Below are 22,481 nucleotides of genomic sequence, written 5' to 3'. Positions count from 1 at the left end.
ATTGACCTTAGGACATTTATGTATTTGTGACTGACTATTCAGTCAGTCTAAATCAGCAAGATGTATGACTATGTTGTGGTATTAAAACATTAAACTGTGCTATCAAGAGGACACAACTTAATGGCTACTAAAAACATCCAAAAACCAAACCAATCCAAACCTAAAATAAAACAAAGAAAAAAATACAAAAAACACAGTCAATCTGAAAAAAATATCACCTCCTCTTGGAAAAGCTTAGTTATTTTAGTAGCAAGGATCACATCCTTGTTATATCTGAGCTTCTGTCTTGTTGACAGGTATATATTATGAATATATTGTGAGTTTCAGTGTTTCAAAATGTCTGCAATATGAACTATAAGACTAACTGTAAATCATATTAGAAACAGTCCCCAGTACAAATCAGTCTACTCAACATTTATAAAACAGGATGTTTGGTTTATCACTAGCAGATTTATTTCACAATAAACTTGGAAAACAGTAAAAATAATTTCATTGTCAAACACCAACCAATTTATATCCATAGTTTAATGAATCTTCTTTCCATCAATCATCACATTGCTACAATCCTGATTTGTGTACACACAGACATATATATTTGTCTTCTTTTGTATTAATGTGCACTATTTAGCAATAACAGAAACATGGCAACATGTAAAACATGTTTTAAAAAAAGCAGATAGGTCAAAATTATGGTTGAAAACAACCAACTGAGTAGAAAAGAAATTAAATTTATTGTATTGCTGAAGTGTTCCTCTGCTTTTCTCTTTCTGCTTTTATCAACTGCCTCTGCATGCTGTTCCAGCAGTGCAAATGCTGGCAAGTGGTTTGTCATATTACCTAACCTAGAAATTAAGGCACTTTATAATACCAGAAAAACCCCAACAGGAGCCACCTTATAAATAGCATGCAAAGGCTGAACAATTTTTATTACCATAAATTCCACAGTGGTGTCACTAAGAAACCCTGGTGATGAGCACAGGATAGAAGAAAAACTGTTTTTACAGTTTGCTTGTACGAATTGGAACACAACTGAATTGTAAGTTCCCTTCGGTTATGAATAAATTTCTTTAGCAATTTTAGGGAAGATCATTGATATTTCCTTGCAACATGTTTTTTTAATGGAAAAGAGAGTTTAGGCAAAAATAATAATAATAGAATAATAATTCTGATCATAATTTTAAAAATCACTTTTTGTACAAATAAGAGACCAAAATACTCCAGTACTAATTTCACAAGGACATATGATAACCAAGTAAATAATGTAATTAAATTCTTGCAAAGGTCTAAAAGTAATATCTAGCTGTTTAAGTATTCAAGGTTACATTTTGAAGTTTCTGATACCAGTAAAAAATCAGCATTTGAAAATACTACCTAACAACTTTTAACATACCAGAATTTTTCCAACTTGAAAAGGGAATTCAGTTTTTAATGCTTTCTGACAGCACAATATGTATCTATTAATAAGGTATGTACCGCCTTCAGAAATATGAAGTATGATCTGATTTACTGAAGCTTTTGTCTATCACAAAGGGAGTTGGGTAGTATCACTGTATTTTTCAGCTCACACTAGCACTGTAATTAATTTAAAATTAAATGCTTCTACTGTGTACATGTGTCAAAAAGTATTTGCTTTAACATCATAATTAGTTTATAAATTTCTGTCGAATCAAACATATGTAAAATTAGGATTCTACATTATGAAGTCTAAAGAGTGTCTGTTTTCATCAAATACCTCTGTGAGAAGTATTTTGTCATTCAATTTCCTTGTTCACAAAATATATGAAGACCAAGTGTACTATGTTTGAAAGAATTGCTTAGGAGGCTGTTTGGTGTGTTCATTTTGTGGCAAAATAAATTTTCTGGAAATGGTTTACAAGGATGGTATTTTGTCTTCCTTTGAGCAACTGTATACCTGTTCAGCAGGAAGAAATTAATACAATGTTAGGACTGAGAAAGAGCCAGCATGAAACTGGCAGTGTGCACAGACTTTTGGAGGTTCCCATAGAATGACAGCTCTGCCTTTGGCAAGTTCTGAAGTCAAGCCTCAATTGTGACAGTGAGGCTGTGCTGAAATCCAGGAAAACTGAACTTGCTGAAAAGGAAGCTAGGCTAGAGTGAGAACTGTATCAATTACTGGTAAAGAAAACATTTTCAAATCTTTTAGCTGCTGCACACAGATCTGAGATTTTCTTACATAAGTGTGTGAAGCATTTCATAATGAAATGCATTACATACACCTATTCTGCTCAGGTTACCCAGCCATCATCTCCAAACTTCCAGGGAAACATGGGAGGCCAGATGCTTTTTATTCTCTGGCTAACTGAGCAGCTTTTAGCTGAAATTCCTTGAACTCTTCACACATATATGCTTTTCTGTTGAGGGCAGGAAGACTGAGCTCTTTATGAGATATGTGGCATCAGGTCACCACATGCTTTAGCTCACACAGAATCCCTTCCTAAGAGTTTCTGTCTGCCTCTCCTTCATCTTCACACTTTTCCCATGTTCCAGCATGGATCTTCTCCATGACCTTCAGGACCAGTCTGCTCCAGCATAGCTCCTCCTTGGTCCATTGTTCTACTAGAAAAGCCACCCCTGTATGGTTTTCTCTCCATAGCTCACAGTTCCTGAAAGGAACCTGCTCCAGAATGGAGTTGGAACCAGGCTGGAACCTGGCCTGCAGTGTGGATATCAGCTCCATTGTGAGGTCTCCAAAAGCTGCAGGGGAATCACTGTCTCAGTGCCTGGAGCAACTAATTTTTTCATTTACCTGCACTGGTATATTGTGTTTATTGTGATCTTGGTGACTCAGGAATTATAGGATTGTCAGAAAGAAAGACATTTTGTGTGAGGAAGACACACAGACCCTTCTTCAAAAGCTGAAAACTTCCAGTTAAGTATACAAGTTATTGGGGTTAAACTTAATTATGTAAATCAGTTAAATAATGTGGCAAATGGACTGCTGAAATATGGGGAGCAGAAAAGGATGTCTGCAACAGGAATGGCAATGAATCCATTAGCCTTACAGAGGAAGGAAAAAGCAGATGAATATCATCTGTGGAAAACTGAGTAGTTCCCTGGGGCAAGATATAGATAAAATTATCTGTAGTAAAATTAGTACCTCTGCTGAGCCTATAAATATTACCATCTTCTTAATATTGTAGAACTTTATTTTAGATATGTAGGCACTGGTAAAAAGAAAGAGAGGAAGATTTCCTAGATCCCATATTAAACAAAGTGGTGCTGGTGCCGATATTTAAGGCATGTTAGAATAAAGTGACACAGAACATTGGATTTCTTTTAAAAATGAATATTTCTGCCTTTTGTTCCCTCAAATCCTCTTTGCTCTAATCTCTAATAATCCAAATTTCATTGTTCCATTCTTTTCAGACACTTTAGTGTAAGAAGCTGACTTGTCAGCAGTAAATGCAGTTTCCATGTATGATAAGTGAATGTCTGCATGATAGTAGAGCCCTGGGACATGTTAAAAATAGTCTTTGAAAATATTAGGCTTTGTGTTTTCTCAGATCACTGCACCTGCGTAAGCAGTATGATAAAAGATATAATTGTTACATGTGATGATTGTTTAGTAATTAAATATAATTATTATATAACCATAAGAAGAATCATGAGAAACTATGCTGGAAATTTAAAGGGGGTTTAAGTTTAGCTGAAATCTGTGTATACAATAGAACAATATAAGTTTAATAATTAACATGAAAGTTATATAACGATAAAGTATAAAACACGTTCACCTCGAATGTATGGTCGGAATCAGATTTGGGTGGAAACTACCCCGATTCCCAGAGCTCTTGAATAAAAAGCATCACATATAATCGCTTTTGTGATTATGTGTTTTTGAACGCTAACATGCATAGTAAGCTATACCATACAATAATGTACAAAAATCAGTAAATATGTAGTACTCCAAGTCTGTCTATTAATTGCCAGCAGAGTGACAGATTGATGCTCGTTAAAATATATTCAATTCATGCTGTAAGATCTCAAAGTGCTGAGTAGAAAGAATGCCAACTACAAATACCCAAGTCAGCATAAAAGATTAACAGTAAGTTTTCAAAAAGATAGAAATACAAGTCAGCAGAATAAAAACTACATTTCTGTATGATTTTGATCTTTTTAAGCTAAGAATACTCCAATGCAATTTAATAGGACACTGTATAAAATATCATGAGTAGTTAACCTGTCTACCAAGTGTACAGTTTAAGCCCTAAAAACTTCTATGAAGTAGCAAAAGCAGGTACCAGCCACCCAGTGCCAGGTGTCATGAGAGGAGCAGAAGAAAGTGGGGCAGTGCTTCTGGTCCCTGCAGGGAGGTCAAACTGAAAGTGGCCAAGTATAACAGGGTTGCTGCCTGCTTTGCTCACCCATAGGTTTATGCTGCAAACCTGGTGGTTGTCCCACTTCCCAGCTAGGAAGTGGCCATGCAAAACTACCTGGAAGCTTGAGACCTCCAGGGAGTTAGAAGTATAACTTCTTTCAAAAGAACTACCATTTTATAAAAGTACAAGTTGACAGTGGCCTGCTGAAAGAAAAGCAATGCTCTCATTTCTACCCAAACTGATCTCAAAAGGACTGAAATAGGTCTCCAGACCTCAAGTTGCATGGGGTTCCAGCATCAGGAAGCCTCTCTAACGCCTAAACACAGTGGTGGATGTCACAGTGTCAAGTGTGCCCAGCTAGAAGTACTTTTCAAACAAGTGCCTACGTTACAAGAGGCACACAACAGGCAGCACTGTGTCTCAGAATGTGAGTGATAGATCAATAGATCAGTACTATTGACTGTGTGTTGTCCCAGGCTGAGCAATGGCCTGGCCTTAAGGCCATGTAAGGGGAAGATAAACCTGAACTCAACCTTAAGCTGGCTGACACCAGTAACCCACAAGATGAGTTACTACTCGGGCAAAAGGAAGAACCTTCCCCTAAGGAATGACTACATAAAAAATACAATGCTCTGAGGTTGAAGAATGAGGACATGAATAACAGAGGATTCAGGAGAAGCTGACCATGAGAACTTGATCCAACTACCCACCGACATTAAAACCAGTGCCACCAAAGTTTTTAAAGTAACCAGAGATTTCTTGTTGTGACCCACCAATGCACCCATCACCATCCAGGCAATACCTCTAGAGAATTTTTTTCATTCCTACCAGTCCATGTAGGGTAAAATGATAGTGTGATGGAGAAATTTAGTGTCAGAAGTATTGATTAATATTTTCAGTTTGAGCTTATGAAGTCATATTCAGTAATTCTTTAGCTTGTTTGCCATTCAAAAATTCTTGTGATAACAATAATAATAATAATAAAAATATATATCACTGGAATGTTACAAGCTTTCCAATCATGCATGCAGACACATGTTTTACCTAGGAGACCTTCCATATAATCATAAATTGATAATTTTATGTAGTTGGATCATTGTATTCTTTAATATATATTGACACATGTGAAAATAATTATAAAATCATAGGATGGTTTGGGTTGAAAGGGACATCAAAGATCATTTTGTTGCAGTTCCCCTGCCTAGTGGAATGGCAGGAATACATTCCAAGAGATCATGCTGCTCAGAGCCCCATCCAAACTGGCCTTAAAATCAATTAAACTTCTTAATTTTAAAATTCTTTCTTCCTTCAAATATAGTGGGACACCTTATCTTTGTTGAGAATCACAATATTCACAATGCTTTTGGTATTGTCTTATATGAAAGTGAATGAATAAGTAAGAAATGGCAACAAAAACTTACTGATATCTATATTACATCTTTATGGAATATATGTTTCTTTTGTGATGGACCAGACTAATGCATCACCAGACTGTCAGCTCTTATCACAGCTCCTCTGATGATGTATTAATGTAGCATATCATCATAGTGCTGTCACTCTGATAATTTAGTAGTGTGCTACATCATCAGATTGATGAAGACAAATACCTGTCCCCAAGACAGAAATCACAGAGAAGTTTTGTTGAATTCTCCCAAACTCTGTTTTCATGTACACTTGAATAGGTCTACGGAGACAAGTGTTATAATAGTTTAATGCTCCCCTACCCTACCTGCTTTCTATTTCTATCTTCTGTTTAAGTCTCTTTCATTTCCACTCCATTTATCCTTCCAGATTATCTTTCCTTTTGAAGTTTTCAGCCCCTATTGTTTCCACCTACTGCCCTTTCCCTCTTTATTCTAATGTAGGATAACACAGGTCCAGGGTAGGCTATGGTCTTACCTGCTATCCACCTGTCTCCTGTCCTTTCCTGTTCTGCTTTTCCACCATTACTTACATAATTTCTATATTTATTACTCTGGCTCTGCTCCTTCTGTCATGCTAGTTAATGCCTGTGGCACCTATTCTACCTTTCTGAAAATGGTGACCTCTGACTTAAAAATATATATTTCATTTGGATACTGTAATTACCATAATATGTGGACTTTAGTGTCTTTCCCTTAATTATCTCCTACATATTTTCAAATGAGGTGAGATGAGGCAGGGTGAGGCAGAGAGGAAAGGCAAGGCAAGACAAAGCACCTAGATGTTTTTACAGTTGGTCACTAATTGAAATAGGATATGAGCTGAGAAAAATATGTTCTGTAGAAGGACAGCTTGTCCCCCTGTATTTTCTTTTGATTTGTCTTGTCAGTGAACAACAATTTAACTGCCATCCTTATTAAGAGCTCACAGTTCTCTAAAACGAAAGCTACAGATCTGGAATAAAAAGTCAAAATATTGTCTCATGCCTTGGATACCATGTAATAGTCACAAATCAAGAAGTTTTTAAAAATTTTTGTTTGTTGTTTGTTTTTTTATTTAAAAGATTTCATCTTGATCTCTTAAAGATTAAGAACATCTTCAAATTTAATTTGCTTTATAAATGCAGAATTATGTATCTCCATGACAAAATCCTGATGCTACAACTGTCAACATAGACTTTTCTCATATTCCTAGCCATGCCTTTCACCCTAGGAGAAAAACAACTGTATGTTCCACATATGCTTTAGGAGATGAGTATTTAACACTCCTGTGTAGATCAAATAATGTTCTCAAGCACAATCTTACACAGGATCTCCAGGGGCAAATGGCATAGTGGATATAAAATGGAATTATGACTTCCTAATGTTTTTGGTCATTTCTATAAACTCTTCATTGGAAGATCTCAAATGATCTGGTGGTGACTGTATTTCCTGGATGGTTTAGGGGGTTTTGGGTTTTTATTCAAGGGATCTGGTGGTGACTGTTTCCTGAGTGGTTTAGGGAGTTTTGGGTTTTTATTCCTCCATTTTAAGCATGTACTTTTGTAAGATTTTCTGCATTCCATTGCTCATGGGGAAATAAATTTCTCTATTTTATTATTGCGTTGGTTTTGGCTGGGGTAATTTTCTTCACAGTACCTAGTATGGGAATAAATTTTGAATTTGTGCTGACAACAGAACTGATGATGCAGGAATGTTTTAGTTGTTGCTGAGCAATGTTTACACAGTGTCAAGACATTTTGAGCCCCTTGCCTCATCCCACCAGTGAGGAGGCTGGAGATGCACTAAGAAGTGAGAGGGGATGCAGCCAGGACAGCTGACCCCCACAAATAGATATTCCACAATATATGGCATCATGAGCACCAATTAAAGCTGGTGGAAGAAGTTTCAGAGTGACTCCTTCTTTAAAGCAGTCTCCAAGCTCTTTCCTGAGGTGACTGCCTGGAGAGATCCTGGACCACCCTGGGAGGGGATGACAGGAGCACTATACATGCACAGAGGCACAGTGTGCATGGTGTGTAGATATACCACAGTTGTAACAAAATGAAAAATGTGATTTTCATGACTGTCAGTCATGCATAAATTAAGTGCCATAATTCTTGCCAGTCTCCTGGACTGCAGAAAACATGGAATCTGTCCTTTCAAATAAGACTGAAGTAAAAGTCTTTTCTGCCTCACTCTCTTAATTATGTCAAAGGAATAGTAATTGTTGCATGGAAATACAGAATATCTGGACTAAAAAATATGATGCCAAAAGACTTTGAAATAAATTTCATAATTCAAAAGTAGGAGGGGAGAAGCAGTAGCAAAGAAAATTATTATTTTATAACATTTCACCTATAAAACAAAAACTATATGAGGAAAAAAAAGCACATAAAACCTAGATGCAGTTTTTTGGGCCATGCTTGAAAAGGCATGAACTGTTCACTGATATTGAAGAACTTATTGAGGAAAGCTGTAAATGACAATAGTACAACTTGATGGCTTGTTCTAATGTTCTTGCTAGAGCTCACTCTCTGCATTCCATGCCCAAATTGATGGGTAGGGGAAGTTAAAGTCTGAAATCATATACTCAGGGGGCAGTAGGTCAAGTCACAGCAAATGTACCCTTTGGCTTCTTTTCAAAGGTTTCAATAAAGTGGAGTAATAATTTTTAGAATATTTTAACCTTGTTGGTTGTGTACCAGACATTTTTAAGAACAAAAAGTTGACAAGATTTCTCTTTGTCTTGAATTACTGCTCCTAAAGATAGCACAATGTTTTCTGCATTGCCAGAAATTTGAGACTTGAATACATTCTTTACATCCTTTCATTTTCCAGGGAGACTTTGCTGAAATGATTCTCCTGAATATTTCTGAGCCCTTGTTTGACCTCTGATTATCACCTGACATATTACCCAATTTTAAGTAGTGAACTCATAAATGGTCAGAAGTAAAAAACCAATTTAACCTTCAAGGCATGAAAGTGCAAAACCGTTTTTTGAATGGTAGTGTTTAGGCACAAATTAATTATATTTGTCTCTAGAAATGAAAATGTGCAGGAGTTAAGGTATCATATTATCTATATGCTTATATGCCTTTCGGGTTTTTTAATCTTCTCTTTCCTTTTCCTTTCATAATGTGGGCAGATTTACAGAGATTGTAGAAGCCTAAACAAATTAATTCTATTGTTTCTTTTCACTGCAGTAAAGGAAGCCCTAATAATAGTGTATAATCTTTTACATTATTCCCAGCATTCTTTTAGAAAATACTGTGCTATTCTAGGAAATGGGTTTTGTTTTTATTTTTTATTTCATTGATGAACTTAGATTTGTAACTGTTTTTAACTTCAGTGTGCAACAACATATTAGTCATAAACAGTCAGGAGGAAGACTTCAAAAAAGAGTATATTAGTAGATTCAAAATTAATCATAAGCTCTTTATAGGGGGAAAAGACAATAAATATAAAATGTATAGTTCTAGAAAAAAAGCAGAAAGAAAATTGTTTCCATTTGAAATGGTATAAATGAAAATGTAAGTCACTGTACAGAATATATAAATAGGACCAAATTCTGGTTGTGGTACTTTTCCTGATAGTCCTATATCCAATAGCACTGATGTGAAACACATCTTAACAGAAAATATAGAGTATCCTGAGATGATACAGCCTTAATACATGTAGTTAAGTAACAATAGGGAATTCAGTGTAATTAAACTACTTCCACTGTGAAATACAAACAGGAAGACTTGGACTAACAGCATTTTACATTGTAGGATTTTGGAATCCCAAATGGCAGTTCAGGGCAGTCAACCTGCTGAACCCTTCAGTGGTCAGTCAGCAAATTTACTATATGGCTGAATGAAGATACTAATTAAAAAGTGCATAGGAAATGGACAAGATGCAAATTATGCTTCTTGAGCACTATACCAAGAACTGCAGAAAGATGTTTCTTTTCTTTTTTAATTTACAAGTCTAAAAGTAGATCTATATTTTCTTAGCATTTTATTTTAAAGATATCTTAATTGAATATACATAGAAACATAATACCCAAACAGTGAGAGAAGGATTGTAGATAGGCAATTCCTTACTTTATTTTAGAGAATTTTAAACTTCTCTTTAACTCTGGTTTAAAAAAACAACCAACCAAACAAATAAGCAAACAAAAACCAATAAAACAATTCTTGTAGAAATTGGGACAATAATCAAAATCACTCAGTTCAGTAAGATGGGTTCTTCCAGTTGAGTTTGCTTGCTCCTAGAATAAGTTAAGCTTTTTTCTAGTTGGTCTCCTGAATGTGTACTTCAAAGCACAGAGATCATGCTTGAAATGAATGCTCAATGAATTAGGAAGAACATCTTTACCGTGCAAGTGATGGAGCACTGGAACAGACTGCCCAGAGAGGTTGTGGAGTGTCGCTCACTGAGGATACTCAAGAACCATCTGGTCACAATCCTCTACAACGTACTCTGGGAAGACCATGCTTGAGCTGGGAGGTTGGATGAGATGACCCACTCCATTCCCTCCCAGCCTGATCCAGCTTGTGGCTCTGTGATTCTGCATGATTGCCCATAACTGTTGCCCAGAGGAAGTGGAAAAATAAACCTTGGTCTTGAGAAGAACTAGGGAATCCATTTTTTTTGCTCAGGGATGGTAGACACATATCTGTGACATTTTCCTGGCTGCTCATTCCTCTAAGCATCTGACTGCTGAAAGATGTAAATCTTGCCAAGATGAGAGTTGTATGATTGGGTAAGTTCTTAATTCACATCATAAACATTGAGATAAACATCAGTTTTTTAAAGGAGCATATCTGGTTTGATGGCAGGTATTTAGGGTGGGGGATTCCTCTCAATTAATTTTCATGCCAAAGGGAGGTACATATTATAAAAGTAGAAATGGGTGCCTGAATATTACTAATATACTAATATTATTAGAATATTACTAATTTCCACCTTTTTAATGCTTCTTTTTTGGGTCTGGCTGGGAAGGAGTTAACTTTCTCTTCAGCTGCCCTCAGAGTGGTGTGCTTTGTGTTTGTAGTAAAACAATTAAGATAAGACACCAGAGTTTTGGCTACTGCTGCACACCATCAAGGCTATCTCTCCAACTTGCTAGCACCACCAAAGACCAGCAGAGCAGGGTGGGCAGGAACGTTTAAGGAGTGGCTGTGAGGGAGGGCTGGTAGTAATGTCAGTCTGGGAGAGTTGACCCAGACTGACCAAATGGATATTCCATGCTATATGATGTCATGCTCAGCAATAAAGAATAAGAGACAGGAGAGGGATATTTGTTTTTAAGGTGTTTGTCTCCCAAAACAGCTGCCATGGGTACTGTGGCCCTACTTACCAGGAAGTGTCTGGACATCGCCATCTGATGGGAAGCAAAAATAAGTTTACTTTTTTTTGTTTTACTTCTTCATGCAGCCTTTTCTTCTCTTCATTAAACTTTTTTTATTTACATCAAAGATTTTTGATCTTGTTTTTCTCCACCTGCCCTGCTGAAGTCAAGGTTAATCCACTACAGTGTGTTAAGGTAAACTGAAACCCAAATATTCTTTTTCTCTCTATTAGCTATGAGAGGGAGCTAGGATGATATAGTCAGCTATAATACACACACACACACACGTATATATGTATATATATGAGATTTCACCAGATTAATACTTTCATTTTTTTCTTTAAAATTCAAAATATTTTTAAAAGAAGACAAATTTTAAAAATAAATGATAAGAGGAAAAAAAACCCAAACAAGAAGAACCAATTTTACAATGAAAATGAAGTTATTAGGATAATTACTTTTAAATTCTAGGTCTTATATCAAAAGATATCAATTCTTCCTATTTTTATTAGGACAGCTCAACTTATGTGCCTCATAGGGACTGATACAGTTTTTCAGTAATAGAGACTGTTGCTATACATACAATAACAAAATCCTCTTAGGAAAGAGTTAAAAGGTACATGTTCCCAGTATATTTTTCTATCCATCATTATGCAAGGCTTTTCTTGAAAAAGTTATCATCTGCAGAAAACTCATTGATATTGTCAATGTTTTTCCAAGTGATTTCTGCATGACAGGACTTTACTCACATTTATGTTTGTGTGGCTATTTTTTTTTTTCTTATGCAAGATATTTTCAAACCAGAACAGCACCTATCATGTTTGATTTAATGAAACAATAAAACAGCTTAGAAGAAAATGAAGAAAATGTTTTTATTCATAATTTAAAAGTACTACATGCTATATAAAAATGTTGGGGGATGCTGTTTAGTTTTTGAAGTAAAACCATGCCTCTGATAAAATAGAGTATGTCCTACAAGAGTAAATATTAAGGGTTTTAAATGATAATGATGTACATCCTTCTAAAGCCATTTTTCTTGTATCCTTACTTTTTTTTTTTTTTAATTCTGTAGGAGGATAAAGAAAACACCAATGTGTACCAGTTTTGGCTGGGATAGAGTCATTTCTTCTTAGCAGACGCTATGTTGCTGTGGTTTGGGTTTGTTCTGAGAACAGTACTGAGAGCACACCGACGTTGTACTCATTACTGAGCAGCACCTGCACAGTGTCAAGGCTGTCTCTGTTTCCCACACAGCCCTGCCAGTGAAGAGCCTGAAGGTGCTCCAGAAGCCTGGGGAGGATGCAGCCAGGACAGCTGACCCCAATGGATCCAAGGAATACTGCATACCACGCAGTGCCATGCTCACAGGGAAAGGCATGGGAAGAAGGAGGAAGAGGGGATGCTCAGAGTGGCGGAGTTTGTCTTCCCAAGTAACCATAGCACTTGAGGGGGCCCTGCTTTCCTGGAGGTGGCTGAGCACCTGTCTGCCCATGGGAAGCAGTGAATGAGTTCCTTGCTTTGCTTTGCTTTGCTTGTGGACCCAACTTCTGTTTTGCCTATTAAACTGTCTTTATTTCAACCATATTTATGGTATTTACCTTTGTCATTCTCTTCCCCATCTAATGTTGGACACTTGAGTCACTGCCATGTTAATGTTTTAGATTTGCTCTTTCTCTTCATGTGTTTTGCATATTTGGGCCTAAATTTCTAAAATTGTCAATGTAACTATAAGACTAGCCCTTCATTTCATATTCAGCTGAATTTATTGACCTTACTTTTATGGATTTAAGCCACTTATTATTTGCTAGCATATAGGGTACCTGTGTCTGGGTTGCCAGATAAAGCACCTATAAAATAATCATGCCTTCCTATAGCAATAGGTAGAGGTCAGACATGAAACACCTGAAAATTTCAAATTATGCTGACATCAAGATTTAAGTACCCAAATTTCAACACTAGATTGTATTTAGACATTTAAATTACAAAAATTTGAAATTAATTGCCACAATTTTTATTTAGTTTCATTTTCTGAAAAATAATAATTAGGTGGTTCTTCCCACTGTTATCTCCAAGCAATAATTTGAATTGAAGAATAAATACATATGTATAAAAATATCCACCTGTGCTATCTTCAGAATTCAGCAATAAATAAATATTCATGGTATTGCTCTCTCTTTTCTGAAGGATGACACCAGAAACTAAAACACATTTATTTTTAATGGAATACATGCTCTAAATTACTCTAGTTCAAGAAATGGAACTTTCATGAGTATGGTTGATATCCTTTAAGCCTCTAATTGCTCAAGGTTATGACATTATAGTAATTATTTTGTAATTGTATTTTTTCCAGTATTCTAGGCACTGCCATTGAAAAACTGCTAGTTTTCCTTGTTTTCATGAATGCAATACTTAATCAGATAGAGGTTTATGTGACCCATTTAAATTGAAAATAAATTATAATTAGAACATATTTGCTTAGAAATAGGAAGTCACATAGCTGTGTTAATGCCTCATTGTTTACTGTATGTAATAAATAAATGATAGCTCTTACATGCAAACAATGGAAATAACTTTAATGTAAATCCATGTTTATTTCTCGTGGTAATAGATCTCTTCATTGTTGAAAAGTTTTAGACCATCTGTGTTTTAGAAACATTATTTGGCAGCACTTGACCTTCTAAAGGTAATCTAAAAATTACTTTATCATTAAATATGATGTTTAGATCTTTGTAAAAATATGTCTTGTCCAGTAGCAATTTTTAAAAGTTTAACTTTGTTGTCTCATATTCCTGCTCATATACTGAAAAGTACTGAAAAGTACTGAAAAGTTGCTCACTACATACAAAACATTCCAAGACATAATAAAGATCAGTTTTTCTTTTTTAAAATTTTAAGTTCTTTAATGTTTTATAAATTAAATTTCAATCAGAAGGATGTATATAGAATGTATACAAGCTCTTGTCTCCTAACTACATTGTTGTGAATCCTGACCATTTCACAGATTCAATAACATAGAGATTGTTCACTTTTGGGGTTCTTTTCAGAATTCTTTGTGTTTTTCTTCATGTAAGATAAGATAAAAACAAATGAAAGTCTTAAATTTTGATTCTGCAAAGTGCTTATGTGAAGTGGTAGTAGAAAATTATTGCAAGCAAATTAGTTGCTAAGTTATGATTCTCAAATGCTTTTCAAGATGCATTAAGACTCCCATCTTTTATTGAAACATGTAGCATCAAGGCTACTATCAAATTCTGTAAAAAAAACCACTTTCAAGCATTTTGAGGAGAGATGAGAAAGCAAAAAAGAAAAAGAAATAACTACTATGCCAAGCAAAAGCAGCATACATTTATTCCTTTTCAAAAAGTTACAGGATTCTGTGTTAAATCCCTAATAAAAAACTTACCAGAACTGTAAAGGAAAGGTTTCACAACTTATTCAAATTAGTGGAAATAAGTTTTGCAAATACAGTAAGCCAGTTAACACTGATAAGATTGCAGAACCTGTCTGAAACTAGAACTCTGCTGTATTCTTGTCTGTTTCTTGAATTGAGATTGTGGCTTTCCTTCTCCAGTTTTCTTTAAAAAATCTCTATGTACACTTACATAATTTCTTTAACATAATCCTTTCTAAAGAAATTTAAACCTCTTGTCTTTTAACAGCAGATAACTTAAATGCATTGGAGTTCAAGTTCCTCTCTGTCTTTTACATAACATAAATGTATTTGCCCTTTCTTAATTATACTTTTTATATAAATTCCGATTAGACCTAAAAAACTGAGTTGAGATAAACTTTCTAAATATTTTTGCTTACATTAAAATTTGCTTAAAATTACTAAAAATCAGTAGTAACATAACCACTACAGACTGAAAGAGCAGCAAGGAACAAAATAGTATTGAGAGGATGAATTAAATTAATATTGTTTAATGGAAAGTGTTTCAGGTAATTCCTTTTTCTACCTTTTAATTTTTAAAATGAATTTTGGAATTACTTCTATCTTAATATTATTAAACATTATTTTACAAAAATCAAATATTGCTAATAGATTCTGGGTTTTTATTTGTTTCTGTCAAAGTACTACAAAGTGCTTTCACATTGTATTTCTTTTAGTCTATCTATTAAAGCATTTTGAGTAACCAGTAGTCAGTGATTCTATCAAAGCAGAGGATTAAATCTTCAAACTACAGCAATCTTAATGTCTGGAATAAGATAATAAAATAAAATGTCAATAGTAGGACAGACTAAATATTTCTTACAGATGATAAAATTGAGATAAATAATATAGTATATTGAAAATGACAAAAAAAATCCCAAGCTGGAATATTGCTTTGAAATCCAATTTTTAATATGTAATATTGTTAGAGAAAAGTACACCACTCAGGATTTGACAGCCCAAGAGAGATGAGGCTCCATAGCCCCATGTCCCAGCCACAGAGAGGTTGAAAATGCCCATCAGACACAAGTACACAGACCACACACACATGCACACACAGGCAGAGATAAATACACACATGCATACGTGGGCAACAGCCCCAGTCTCACACGGTCATTTCAGGGGCATGAAAACAAACAGCAGCAATGGGCTCAGCCATTCAGCCTGACCTTCCCTTCAGCCACAGACTCTCTGGCTCACCTGCTCTCACTCCAGCTGCTGGCAACCCAGCCTCCCATAAATGCACATATATGAGAGGCCCTTACTGGGGAACAGCTGAAAGCAGAGATCAGATCACACCCTCATACACACAGCACCAAGAGTCCTCATCCAAGTTAGAGTTAGAAAGGAACTTAATGGGAAGACATGACAGATGTCTCTGATCAGGCACAGGGCGTAGCCAGACAAGCTCATGAACCAGCTCCTCCCTTTTATCCCCTTATCCTTCTGTTTCCCACAATTGTTAGTCCCCAAATCATCTAACCGTCTCCCTTTTACTGCCATTTGTACCTCCTCTAAGTATCCCAAAATGAGTCTTGTGCAATCTCAAAATGCTCTTCCACTGTATCTTATAATGGTCCCCACAGCCCCTGAGTAGCACCCCCATCAGTCTGAAAAGTGTTCTGGAGAATGTCTCCCCTTGACTCCTCCTGATGGATTTCACACTTGGATATTTAGGCTGAGACTATGATGTTAGGTTTCCAGCTTGCCGTTGTGCTTCCCTATATTCTCTGGACTTGTGAAGATGGACCTTTGGTGGGCTGATGATCCCTGTGACAGGCCTGGGAAGAACCAGGCAGAGTATGTTTGGGGCTCCTCATCTGCCATAATCTATCTGTGTTCCTTTGTGGGTGTGGAGACAAGATTTTTAAACCACAAAATTACCAAATACCTTTCTAGAAAGTTTAATTTTCAATTTTACTTTAAATAAATAAAATAATGAAAAGCATTAATGTCTTTTGACCAATTCTGGATATTAATGGATATTTTGGAATATCTTACAGATGTTGAATTTATTATGAAGATTCCTTTGGGCATTAAAGTGAATGACAGCAGAGACAGTAATTAATAGACAGTATACCACCACTTTTGACAGTCTGAAACATGACTCAAACATTGCTAGAAGCCTCTAGGACTGTGAGAAATAAATCACATCAAGTAAAAGAAAAGCCAGTGGAAGCAGCTGTGGAAAAAATATGTGTTGAGGCTTATTTCAATTAGAGTCGCACAGATGAAAGTGAGAAAGGTTGGATTGATTGCAATTCAAAGAGATAGGAACTTAAACAACTTCAGTCTCCAGTGAAGCATTAAAAGATAACTGAAAAGAGCATTTTTAAGAGAAACATCTGTGGTAGAACCACCATGGATTCAATTTCAGCACTTCAGCCTGTATTTCTAAGGTGATAAAATGAATATAACCTTAAAAATTAACTGAGTTTAAAAACTTCACAGGAAATATGTGGGTTGACACAGATTGATCTGATGGGTGAAGGATGCCTATAGCTCTATCTTGGTGTACTCATTGGGTGATAATTGCATCAGAAGTGGATCCCAAACAGCAGTTTTGATCTGATGCATTTTGCAGACACATAACATCAGTAATATTTTATTTTATGGAGCCACATTTGAGAAAGTATTGATGCCAATAGAAAAAATGAGTTAGAAAAATAGCTGGGATCAAAATGTTAGTGCCAGTCAAGGACATTTTATGATCATGAACAGAAAGCACTATTTTTTTGCATTTAATTAATTAGACACTTATATGCTGGAAGTCATGATAATGAACAGACTTGAACTTATACTCTGTTCAGCTCTGTTTATAAAATAAGTACACATGAAACAAATCCCATTGAGAGCTATGCCTCTAGCAACCCAAGACTTGCTTCTTTCTGTGGCATGATTACTTATTCCTAGCTACTTATTGAAGGAAGCCTTTAAAACCTGAGATCTTCTTTTCATTTAGGGAAGAAAAAGTAAAAAAAAAAAAGAGTTAAAAAAAGAAGGAAGACATCTTTCCAAAGGCATCACAAATGCAAAACATAGTGAGTAGGTCTTAGGATATGTATAAATTTACATGGGACCTGCTGAAGAAAAATGACATCATAAAACTTTTGTTGGACAGTATTACATTTTAGGTACTACCCAATCTGATCTAGCATTCTTAAAAAATGTGCATTTAATGTTTAGTTAATTCTCCTTAAAAAGGGATTAAACATGTAGATAATGCCATTAACCCAAGTAGGTCTTACTTAGAGGGAAAATAGGAAATAGGTCTTACTTACAGTCACCTTAGTCCAATATTGATGCCACATGTCAGGTCTGACACGCTGAGCATGCACAGAACACATTGGCCAGCATGGGAAAGCTGTAGACATGGACCTGCATGTGCAGACAGACTGTGGGACTGACGGTACCATTGCTGGTCTTTATCTTTAAAGGGTGTGTTTAGAACAATTTTCTAAGGAATGTTGTCTAGCAGTCAAATCAGAAAGTTGCTGGGTCTGCATTTCCAGTTGTCAGTCAAACCTTTCAGCTGATTCAGGTGACTGGCTATGTTAATAATTCAATATATTTCAAATAAAATCTGATTCATTTAAACTGCCAGAGAAATGACTTGTAACTCTACTTGAGAGAATACAAACCAGTATACGCTTGTGTGTTTTGTGGCAAGCATCAGATAGGATAAGATATGAAAGGAAAATATTCACCTTTAATATTCCACTTATCCTAACTTATTTGTCTAGTGCTTAAGGTGCTCACCAGAGAGAAAGGTAATCTTTGGCATGTGTATTTCATTCAATATCTGTCAAGAACAGAAAATTAACAAACAAGCAAAAGATTGGTAGAACAATTCTTGTTTAAGAACATTCCAGGAAAACAGACTTTGTCCAAGTGCATATCCTGAACATATGTTTGAAGAGTTTCATTCTCCAAGGACTTTTTTTCCAAGGACTATTTTTTAATCTTTGCCACAGGTGTGACTCTTAATCACTTGGATGGGAGAAAGTGAGGTTCTTTGTACTGTCATATTTAATTAGAGTGAGCTGCAGATTAATATTTAAAGTAAGATGCTAAGAGGAGCCTGGAGATGTGAAAAGATTTAGCAGTTTGTTTCTTTCTTAATGGAACCTCTAATCTCTGAGGCACTTCATAAAAGAAATAAATATTATTTGTTCTTTGTTTAGTTTGTTTGTTGAATACATGAAAACTCCTTCTTTTGGAAAAATAAACATACGAAGAAAATTTTAAATAAGGATAAAGTACAAACTGGCCAGAATTTAAGTTTTTAACTAGATTTAGCAGGGGGTGGAGTTTTGAGTAACAAAGACCCAAGCCTTCCTTATATTCTAGGAATCAACAGGGGAAAAACTATAGTGCAATGCTTCAAAGGAATTAGGACACGTTCTTCTAAGAAGTTGACATATGAGTCCCAACTCTATATCAATGCATGGCTAACAACCAGGAGCTGATAGCCACTGTCCATCTAGAAACATGACCTGTCTGGTACCAATGAAAAAAGTGCCAGAATGAATTGAATTACTGAAACACTGCAATGAGCAGCTATAAACCATTCAGAAGAGACAGGGAAGAAAGGAGAGGCAGGAGTGTTTTTGTAGAAAAATGGACTGACTGCACAGAATAGTCTTTCAAAAACAGTAATGAACAGGTTGAGAGACTATGGGTGAAAATTAGGGGCCAAGACAGCAAAGGAAACCTCACATTTGGAATTTGCTTCAAGCAACCCAGCAAAAGGGGTCTGATAGATGAAGAGGTTCTTACTTCATTTACTTAAACAATTTCATTACCTTCATGTAATTTTTTTTGTGTGTTTCTGAAAAGCACACTGTCAATAGATGTCAATATAATGTCAAACATATGGTCTTGAAGATAAATGAAAGCTGTAAAACTAAGAGCTAAATATCTAGTGTTGAAAACATCAGCAAGTGTTCTTAGACCTAGGCATTCTTCCTAAGTATAGGCATAGTTTTGGTATAAGTAACATAGAAAACTTCAAATATTGAAAATATGTGGTTTAGAAGTAAGTAAATTATGCACAGAACAGTACAATTCTCTGTGTTTTAGAACAAAATTGAAATTTTAATGGGAAGACATATGAATTCTTTTCTTTAAATGTAGCTACCTGTAATAATTTTTTCTGAATGACAAGAATTTAATTAATGTAATGTATAATGTAATGTAATATATAATGTATATTGTATATTACATTAATGTAATGTAATGTAACAAATAATGTAATGTAATATACAATAATGTAATGGCAAATCAGAACAACTGTATCTGACAGACAGCAGCAGATCTTCTGCCTAAAATCTAGTTCTCTTGCTTGCAATAACAAAATGGGGGAAAAAAATCCTAAACTTTTAATTTTCACAATGAAAATCTGCAAGGGACAAATGAAGCAGATTAACTGTTACTATCCTTCATCTGTACTAACTAGATAGAGGTTTTATAGTATGAGACTGGAAAGTGGCCCTATGCGGTTTTGCAGGACCAGGAAGCAAAGATAGATGATCGCAAAATGACATGATAAAAAGTTGCAGCTTTTGCTAAAGTCATGTCTACAGATTCCTTCTTTAACATTAAGGGAAATTAATCACCACAGGGCATGGTATTTCTGATTCCCTACTAGGCAACAACAGTATCTCAGGAGGAGATAATATGGTAAAAATGGGAGTTAGATAGATAGCAGAGACCTACTTTATGATGATTTATATAAAGCATTTAGTCACAGTTTCCTCTTCCTTTTATATAGTACCAAAAATAAATACACTTTAGAGTTTCATGATATTTTAGGATTGTGGTGTTTATGTGGGGGCTTTTTCTTTTTTTTTTGTTTGTTGGGGTGGGTGGTTTTTTGGTTTTGTTTGGTTTTGTTTGCCTTTTTTTTCTTCTCTTTCATTCTTTTCTTTTTTTTTTTTCTGAGCATCTGGACTTCATTCTGTGATGCTCAGAAACAGAAAAAAATCAAGTAATGCATGGTACAGTGAAGTGTCATGCAGCAGTACAAAAACCAGTTCACCACGAGGGTATAATCATGTAAAATATGTAATATATCTTATGGGACTTTCAGCCCATTTCATCATGAGTACCAACATTCTTATAGTACTTTTTACACTCCCTGAGTGGGAAAAAAAAAAAAAAAAGAAGTAATTTTTCATTTAAGGATCTTAAGGATGGAAGTCACAGAAGACTGAGAATTCCAATTTGCATCACTATGTACTAGGTTGTTTTGGTAAATGTAATGATGGAAAACATTTTAAAACAACCCATGAAACACTGTAAGTGGAAATAAAAGAGAACTCACAAGCAGGAAAATATCTTGCTGCAACTTGAATTACACTGGTCTATTTGGGGATAATTGAATACATGTTTATCACAACTGCCTTTTTAAAATTTTCTTTGGAAAAATATGCATCTGAACTTACACTATGTGGCTGCCAGCAATTTCAAGAATATATATTCTTTCAACTGGAATAATTACATCAACATCTGCAGAACAATCCCTTCTGTTCACTTCCATGGAATAAGCAGTGTAGGCACAAATACCAGCATCAAGTGCTGGATGTTAAGTTAATGTCTCTAGCCAACCTCTACACCTATAAATGAATAGGAAGGTTTTTGCCAACAAAAAATATCCCTTACTTATCTGTATCATTCAACTAATTCAGCAAGAACATTAGGAATTTTTCATTTGATTGCTTTGAGTGCTATTTCTCTCTCAATTTATTTCTGTATTATGTGTTTTGACCTGGGTCTGTGCATTCAACATATTTTAATTGTCCCTATGCTTGGTACACTAAATATCTGTTCTGTGATGAATATGCAGTATTTCTTCATGAAATTCAAGCTGAGAAATTGTTCTTTGTATTCAGCTGAATGCCTGCTGACTGGTGAAGTGGACATTAGACTTGGTTGACGTGTTGGATTCCTCCGGGCTATAATGTTCATTTGTAAAAGATACCCTTGCTTCTATAGTAAGGACCCTTACTATACTCTTCTTTGTAGCCTTACTTCCATGTTACTAAGAAGAAAGCATACAGACATACAATCTGTGAACCACAGTGCCGTAAGATTCTTCTGCAAGGGAAAATACTTCATTCCTCATAGAATTCCATTTCATTTCATAGCAATAGATAATGGGTAGATTCATAAAATATGTAAGCAGGACCAAAAAATCTCAGTTCCTAAACTTTTTCAGTTTTACAAGGTTGAGCCAGAATTTAAATGTTTCATTAATATAATGCACTGAAGAGTTGATTATACTGTGCCAACACCCAAAAATATTCTACATGTATTGTTGCTGCCAAAATCCTATATACTTAGAAAAAAACACTGAGCAAGTCAAATGCAAGTGTGAACCATGCTTTATGAGTTTTTTACATTTACATGTTATTAGCCTGGGTTTTCTTCAACAAATTACCAACAATGAATCTCAGACAACAATAGTTTTATAGTTCTCACTGTGTACATGCATATATCCTAAGTCTTATTTCTGTACTCTCATCCTGAATAATACTATTTATATAAGTACTGCCTCTTCAGAAGTTATTTTTGTAGCCTAATTATTGCAATTTCTCACAGGAAAAGTTCATCTGCCAATGCAGTTGCTCAAACTGACTTTCAAATCAGAGGTTGTCATACATGCAAAATTTCCTTTCCGTACTTAATTGGGAATTCTTAAGTCTGTGCTTTTATGGTTTGTAGAAAAAAAAATGGTTTCTCCTATCTTCTATTTTCCTAGGAAAAGTGTGCATATATATTTCAAGACTTTTTTCATGCTATAAATAACAGTTCCACCTCTGTTTCACAATACCACCTGTCAAAAATGAATGCTTTTGTAGTCAATTGTAGACAAAACAAACCTATTGAAAATGAGTTTTTAAAATTTTCTTATTCCATTTTTCATGAAAATTAATACCACTTTAATATAAATTCTATGTTTTCTCAGCATGACT

This window comes from Agelaius tricolor, unplaced genomic scaffold (genome assembly GCF_023055355.1).
Source record: "Agelaius tricolor isolate 1412-34295 unplaced genomic scaffold, bAgeTri1.0.p SCAF_7, whole genome shotgun sequence".
In the NCBI taxonomy this organism is placed as follows: domain Eukaryota; kingdom Metazoa; phylum Chordata; class Aves; order Passeriformes; family Icteridae; genus Agelaius; species Agelaius tricolor.
This window is presented reverse-complemented; position numbering follows the sequence as displayed.